The 7614-nt window shown below is 36.4% G+C and overlaps 1 pseudogene; it reads right to left on the reverse strand.

Moving 5' to 3' along the window:
* Window positions 1-6458: 6458 nt before the first annotated feature.
* Window positions 6459-6557, reverse strand: LOC111819155 (uncharacterized; annotated as a pseudogene).
* Between the last annotated feature and the right edge of the window lie 1057 nt (window positions 6558-7614).

A 7614-nucleotide genomic window follows, 5' to 3' on the forward strand; every position in this document is an offset into this window, starting at 1 on the left:
GCTGGTGGATTCTAACTGCCAACCTTTTGGTTAGCAGCAGAGCTCTTAACCACTGCACCACCAGGGCTCTGGTAAAGTAGACGGTCAGCGAAAAAGAGAAAGACCTTCAATGAGATGGACTGACACAGTGACTGCAACAATGGGCACAGGCATAACAACGGTTGTGAGGATGGTGCAGGACAGAGCAGCGATTTGTTCTGTTGTACACAAGGTTGCTATGAGTTGGACATGGCACCCAACAAAATGCAGCATTTCCTGATATCCAGTAGGTTGCACTACAGTGCCATGTGATGGGATTATAACATGTAGAGACAGAACAAGATTTCTGCTTTGAAGAATCTTATTCTGTGCACAAATATCTGATAAAACAGAATAGATACTATAGCTGGGGTGGACGAGGTGCTAAGAGAACCACTGATGTGGCCCAGGGCCTCTTCGGGAAAAGCTTTTGGGTAATATTCCCCTTTCTGGCCACCCATACCTGAAATAATGTTTGGATCCTTTGGCATTATATTTTCTACCTCAAACAGCGTTCATGGTTGTATTTAATAGCTGGGACTACTATTGTTACTTTCCATTTCCTTTTTTCCTATGTAAATTCATGGCTTTTATATTTATTCATATGTAGCTTCAGTTCTCAGCTGGACTACAGGCATTATCCCTGGGAAAGAAGGGTTTCAGCGGAGTTTTTCGAGATCTCGTGGTGGATATTAGGCAAGACTTGGAACATGTGAAGGAGTCGAAAACAGGTATGTTGGCCATTAACAATTCAATTTTATGGAATTTGTTTTAAGCATTTGATATAAGATGCCTGTTCATGCTTAAACTCTATAAAGCTTCATATCATCATTATAAGTGGAGACGCCTCGTTGTCATTCTTTCATATTTTTGTAATAACATTCACTTTTGCAGAAACGCAGATTGTTTTAGAAACTCAGATGGACTCTCCATTTTTCTCCTTTCCTCTTAGTCAGGTGAAATCAAATTACTCAGTTCTTTGGTTATACTGGAGCCCTGCTGATGTAGTGGTTAAGAACTCAGCTGCTAACCAAAAGGTTGGCAGTCTGAACTCACCAGCCGCGCTCCTTGGAAACCCTATGGGGCAGTTCTACAGTCTTATAGGGTCACTATGAGTTGGAATTGACTCGATGGAAATGGGTTTTTGGGGGTTTTTGGTTATACTAGTCCCTGGGTGGTGCAAATGGTTAATGCACTTGCTGCTAACCAAAAGGTTAGTGGTTCAAGTTCACCCAGAGGCACCCCGAAAGAAAGTCTTGGCGATCTACTTCTGAAAAATCAGCCATTGAAAATCCTATGAAGCACAGTTCTACTCTGACACACATGGGGTTGCCATGAGTCAGAACTGACTTGATGGCCACTAGTTTGGTTTCTGGATTTTTGGTTATACTGAAAAAAATTTTTAATTAAGTGTTGCTATATATTTCCCCTCCTCTTTTGGAAGCATTCTGCTGCAGAGGTTTTGTTTCGATCTATTTTAATTGTTAAATGTTTTAATCTTATCAGAGTTGAACTTTCTAAATATATGCTTTCATAAGGGTACACCTAAATTGACGTTAGGCATTCCGGATGTCAGTATATAAAAAACTTGCTGTTATTTGTTTTTATCTCCTTGTTTGACCTAACTATGGCTCTCAATATTGTGGTGTTTAGAGTGTCCTGGGTCCAATGATTCACTCTGTTGTTTCAGTATGAATATGTAGCTCAACTTTTCAGGTTCAGAAGGTAGTGTGGTAGGTTATTTGAGAACCACTACCAGCTGACATCTCATCCCCAGTATGACATGTCTCAGTACAGCATCAACTAAGATCCACAGACAGATGCTGGAAATCTCCATGAAGCTTTACCTTATCAACATGAAGCAGTCATTGGAAAGCACCATTATCTTTGATGGAGATGCTTTATTATGTCAACAACTGCGTAAGCCAGTTAAGTAATGTTATTTGACACTTTCCTTACTTCGTTCTTTCTCTCTTGTTTTTACTTTATTAGAGCAAAACTCCCACTGCTCCCATGTAACAGTTTGTGAAGACATCCTGAGGATCTCTTGTCCTTGTTAAAAAAACCACAAAATCACCTCCCACCCCCAAAATCCCTAAGTGCTATGTTTTATTATCATTGATATTCTCTAATGCCTCTAATTTTAGTGCTTAAACTGAATTTTAACATAAGGGTAAAATATATATTGTTTTACCTTTTTATACCACAATGTGGAGCCCTGGTGGCACAGTGGTTAAGAGCTCGGCTGCTAACCAAAAGGTCAGCAGTTCAAATCCACCAGCTGCTCCTTGGAAATCCTATGGGGCAGTTCTACTCTGTCTTATAGGGTCACTATGAGTCGGAATCGACTCGATGGCAACAGGTTTTGGTTTGGTGTAACACAATGTGGTTTATAAATGATGATAAAGTTATGAATAATTCACTTGGTAATTTGTTGTTCCCTTTAAAACTTCAGCAGAAACATTTGGAGGATACACACACACATGTATGTGAAAATTGTATGTGTGTATATATTTTTTTTTGGTGGTGAAAACATACACACCAAAACATCCACTAACTTAACAGCTACCACAGTTACAACTCAGTGACATTGATTACATTTTTCCTGTTGGGCCATCATTTTCACTATCCTCATTCAAAATATTCTGCCACCATTAACATAAACTTAATGCTACACAAAAACTCCCCCTCTCCCTCTACCTCCCAACCCTAGAAACCATTAATAATCTTTGGTTTCTATGCATTTGCTTATTTCATGTAAGTGAGATCATACAGTATTTGTCCTTTTGTGACCTATTTTACTCAGCATAATATTTTCAAGGTTCATTCATATTGTGGCATGCATCAGAACTTCATTTCTCTTTACAGCTAAGTAGTATTCCATTATTTGTAAATATCACATTTTGTTTATCCATTCATCCGTTGATGGACATTTCTGTTGTTTCCACCATTTGGCTATTGTGAGAAGTACTGCAATGAACACTGGTGTGCAGGCTTCTGTTTGCATTCCTACCTTCATTTCGTCTCGGCATACACCTAGGATTGGGATTGCTGGGCCACATGGTAATTTTATGTTCAACTTTTTGAGTAACCACCAAACTGTTTTCCATAACGGCTGCGCCATTTTACATTCCCTCCAGCAGTGGATGAGGGTTCTGGTTTCTCTACAACCTCATCAACACTTGTTGTTTTCTGTGTTTTTGATCATCACCATTCTAACGGGGGTGAGGTGATACTGTGGTTTCGATTTGCATCTCCCTAATGGCTAATGACTTTGAGCATCTTTTCATGTTTGTTGGCCATTTAAATATCCTCTGTGAACTGTCCAAGTCTTTTGCCCATTTTTTGATTGGGTTTTTTTGTTGTTGTTAAGTTGTAAAAGTTTTATACATATTTTGGATATTAGGCCCTTATCTAATACGTTTTCTGAAAATATTCTCCCAATCTGTAGGTTGTCTTTTCACTTTATTGATAAAGTCCTTTGATGTGCAAAAATATTTAATTTTTATGGGGTCCCATTTATCTATTTTGTCTTTTGCTGCTAGAGCTTTTGTTATCATACCTGATAAACTATTGTTAAACACTGGGTCCCACAGCCTTACCCCTATATTTTCTTCTAAAAATTTTATGGTTGAGGTTTTCACATTTAGGTCCTTGATACATTTTGAATTAGTTTTTTGTGTGAGGCATGGATCCTGATTCATTCTTCTGCATGTGGAAATCCAATTTTCTTAGCCCATTTATTGAAGGGACTCTTCTTTTCCCATTGAATGGACTTAAACACCCTTGTCAAAAATCAGGTGATCACAGATGTATACATTTATTTCTGGACTTTCACTTATATTCCATTGATCCCTATTATTATACCAGTACCAGGCTCTTTTAATTACTGTAGCTTTATAGTTATGTTTTGAAATCAGAAATTGTGAGTCCTCCTACTTTATTCATCTCCAAGACTGCTTTAGGTATTTGGGGTCCTGTAGCAGTTTTTGGGCGGCGAAATGAACACAAAAGACAGACACACACAAAGACAGACAAGACTGCAGCCCTGAGGACTTGCAGTAGTTTATTTTTAAGGTCTCCGCCTGGGCATTATTCCAAATATCTGGTAAGTTGTTTTTCTCCTTCAAAGCACATCAAGACTTTTGTAAATATCCGAACTTATCTTTTAAGGCTCACAGATCAGCAAGTTCTCAGAGACTCGGTGCTCCCTCCCGTTTGCAGGTGGGAACGGCACATCTGCGTGCAGGACGTGCAGTCCGAATCCCGGAGACCTTGAAATCAGCTCGGGAGTGTCCGCGTGCAGATCATTCCCAGGCTGATTATTTCCCACAGGGTCCCTTGCCATTACACATAAATTTGACGATTGGCCTTTACATTTCTGAAAGTAAGGGTGTTGAAATTTTGATAGGGATTGCTTTGAATTTACAGATTGCTTTGGGTAGTACTGGCATCTTAACCATATTAAGCCTTCCAATCCATGAACAAGAAATGTCCTTCCATTTATTTAGGTCTTAATTTCTTTTAGTAATGTTTTAAATTTTCCATGTACAAGTCTTTCAGCTTCCTGGTTAAATTTATTCCCGGATACTTTATTCCTTTAGATGCTATTATAGATGGTAATGTTTCCTTAATTTCCTTTTCAGCTTGCTCATCACTGATGTATAGAAACCCAACTGACCTTTGTGTGTTGACCTTGTACCCTACCACTTTGCTGAATTCATTTATTAGTTTTATTACTTTCTTGTAGCATCTTCGGGGTTTTCTATGTATAGGATCATGTAATCTATAAAAAGGGACAGTTTTATTTCCTCCTACCCTAATTTGAATATCTTTTTTTCCCCCTAGCCTAACTGCTTTGGCTAGGACTTCAGAAGGATGTTGAATAGCAGTGGTGAGGGTGGGCATCCTTGTCTTGTCTCTGATTTTAATGAAAGAGAAGGTTCTTAATCTTTCTCCATTGAGTATGTTAGGTGCAGGTTTTTCATAAATACCATTTATTATAGGAGCAATTTCCCTTCTATTTTTATCTTGTTAAGTGTTTTTAACATGAAACAGTGTTGAATTTTGTCAAATACCTTTTCTGCATCCATGTGGTTCTCTTCCCTTATTCTGTTAATGTGGTGTATTACATTGATTGATTTTCCAGTGTTAAATTACCCTTGCATTCCAGGGATAAATCCCACTTGATCATGGTGTATAATCATTTTGATATATTTTTGGATTCAGTTTGCTACTATTTTGTTGAGTATTTTTACATCTATGTTCATTAGGGATATTTGTCAGTAGTTTTCTCATGGTGTTTGGTTTTCTCTGGCTTTGGTATCAGGGTAATGCTCAACTCATAGAATGAGATAGGAAGTGTTCCCTCCTCTTCTCTTTTTTGGAAAAGCTTAAGAAACACTGGGATCACTTTTATAAATGTTTGGTAGAATTTCCAGTGAAGCCATCTGGTCCAGGACTTTTCTTTGTTGAGAGGTTTTTGAGTACAGATTCAAATCTCTTCACTTGCTATGTGTCTATTGAGATCCATTACTTCTTCTTGAGTCAATGTAGGGAAATTATGTGTTTCTTGGAATTTGTCCATTTTATCTAAGTTATCTAATTTGTTGGCATACAACTGTTCATAGTATTCCCTTACAATCTTTTTTATTTCTATAGGGTCAGTGTAATGTCACCAACTTTCTAATTTTAGATATTTGCATCTTTACTCTCTTTTTCTTTGTCAGTCTAGCCAAAGATTTTTTGACTTTATTGATCTTTCAAAAAACCAACTCACGATTTCACTGATTCTCTCTATTGTTTTTCTACTCTATATTTCATATATTATTTCTGCTCTTATCTTTATTTCCTTCTGGTAGCTTTATATTTAGTTTGCTGTTCTAGTGCTTCAAGTTGTAGAGTTAAGTTATTGATTTGGGATCTTTGGTCTTTTTAAATATAGGCATTTATTGCTATATATTTTTCTCTGAGTACTGCCTTCACTTCATTCCATAAGTTCTGATATGTTGTGTTTCCATTCTCTTTTGACTCGTAAGTATTTTTTTATTTACCTCTTCATTTCTTCTTTTACCCATTGGTTGTTTAGTAGTGTGTTATTTAGTTTCCTCATATTTGTGTACTTTTCAGTTTTCTAGCTTCATTCTACTGTGATCGGAAAGGATACTTTTTATGATTTCAATCTTTAAATTTATTGAGACTTGGCTTTGTGTCCTAAGTTATGGTCTATTCTGGAGAATGTTCCATGTACACTGGTGAAGAATGTATATTGTGCTGTTGTTGGATGGAGTGTTCTATATATGTCTGTAGATCTACTTGGTTAATAGTGTTGTTCAAGTCTTCTATTTCTTCATTGATTTTTCTTTCTAGTTGTTCTATCCATTACCAAAAGTGGTATATCAAAGTCTCCAACTATTATTGTAGACCTGTCTATTTCTCCCAAAAATGTGGAACACATTACGAATCTGTGTGTCATCCTTGCAAAGGGGCCATGCTAATCTTCTCTGTATCATTCCAATATGTGCTACTGAAGTGAGCACTACAGATTTTATATTAATCAAATGAATGCTTCCCAGAAGCTTGTTTAAGTAAAAATTGTTTCCATTTAAATGTTTAAATCTGACCTTTCAATTTTGTCTTGTGGATCACATTTTTTATGTTCATTTGTCTTTGTGGGAAAGATAATTCTGACTTTGATGGTGTGTTGGAGACCCAACTGACATATTGATTTTTTGTGTGTGTGTGCAATGAATCTAGCCTCGGATGAAACACTGAACTTTTTGTTCTTCTTTATCTCAGGAAACAGAAGTGGTTAGCTTGATCAAAGATAAGGAGAATGTGAAAATTAAAATCAAATTCTCCAAAAAACTCTTGCCCACATCAACAGATTGCCTACGCTATTACAACATTCTTTTTAGAAGGTGTGTTAGTAATATATCCTTATGTGTGTTCCCAGATACTTCATAATATTCACTGCATTTTAAACAAAATATATCTTTTCAACTTCTAGAATTTTGAGGATGATGAATTTGCAACAAGTTGGTTGCAAATATTATTACCCAAATGACCCAACTGAGATTCCCAATCATTGGTTTGTATACAGTGGAAAATTTCATGTTCTGCAGACTTAATCTCAGAAACATGTCAAGAAAGTTACTGTCATCTGAAGTGTAAAGATTCACAAGTGATGATACTACTTTTAAATTGTACCAACAACCATGAACAATTATTTTCTGTTTAATGTGAATGTAAAATAAAGTGAAAAGACTAACCTTTAAAAATCCTAGCATAATAAGCATAAATCTCAAACAATTCAATTGTTATGTAAATATCATAAAGGAGCCTAAATAATCACCTAAAATATAGATTATAAATTTCTCTCTGAAAATATTTTCAGTCACAATGTCGGTATATTTCTTTACTTATTGGCAGATTCTTTAAGCCTGTAGCAGATACGAAAATGGTTTAACAAAGATGGTGTATTACTTAAAAATAGCAACGTATTTGGTAAATTTCTATTTGAAGGTCCTTGAAAAGACCAGCTCTTACTGAAAATAAGGAATTGAAATTTATTGAAACCTAAATACCAAGTTTAGA

Source organism: Trichechus manatus, unplaced genomic scaffold, assembly GCF_000243295.1.
Source record: "Trichechus manatus latirostris isolate Lorelei unplaced genomic scaffold, TriManLat1.0 scaffold00282, whole genome shotgun sequence".
NCBI lineage: Eukaryota > Metazoa > Chordata > Mammalia > Sirenia > Trichechidae > Trichechus > Trichechus manatus.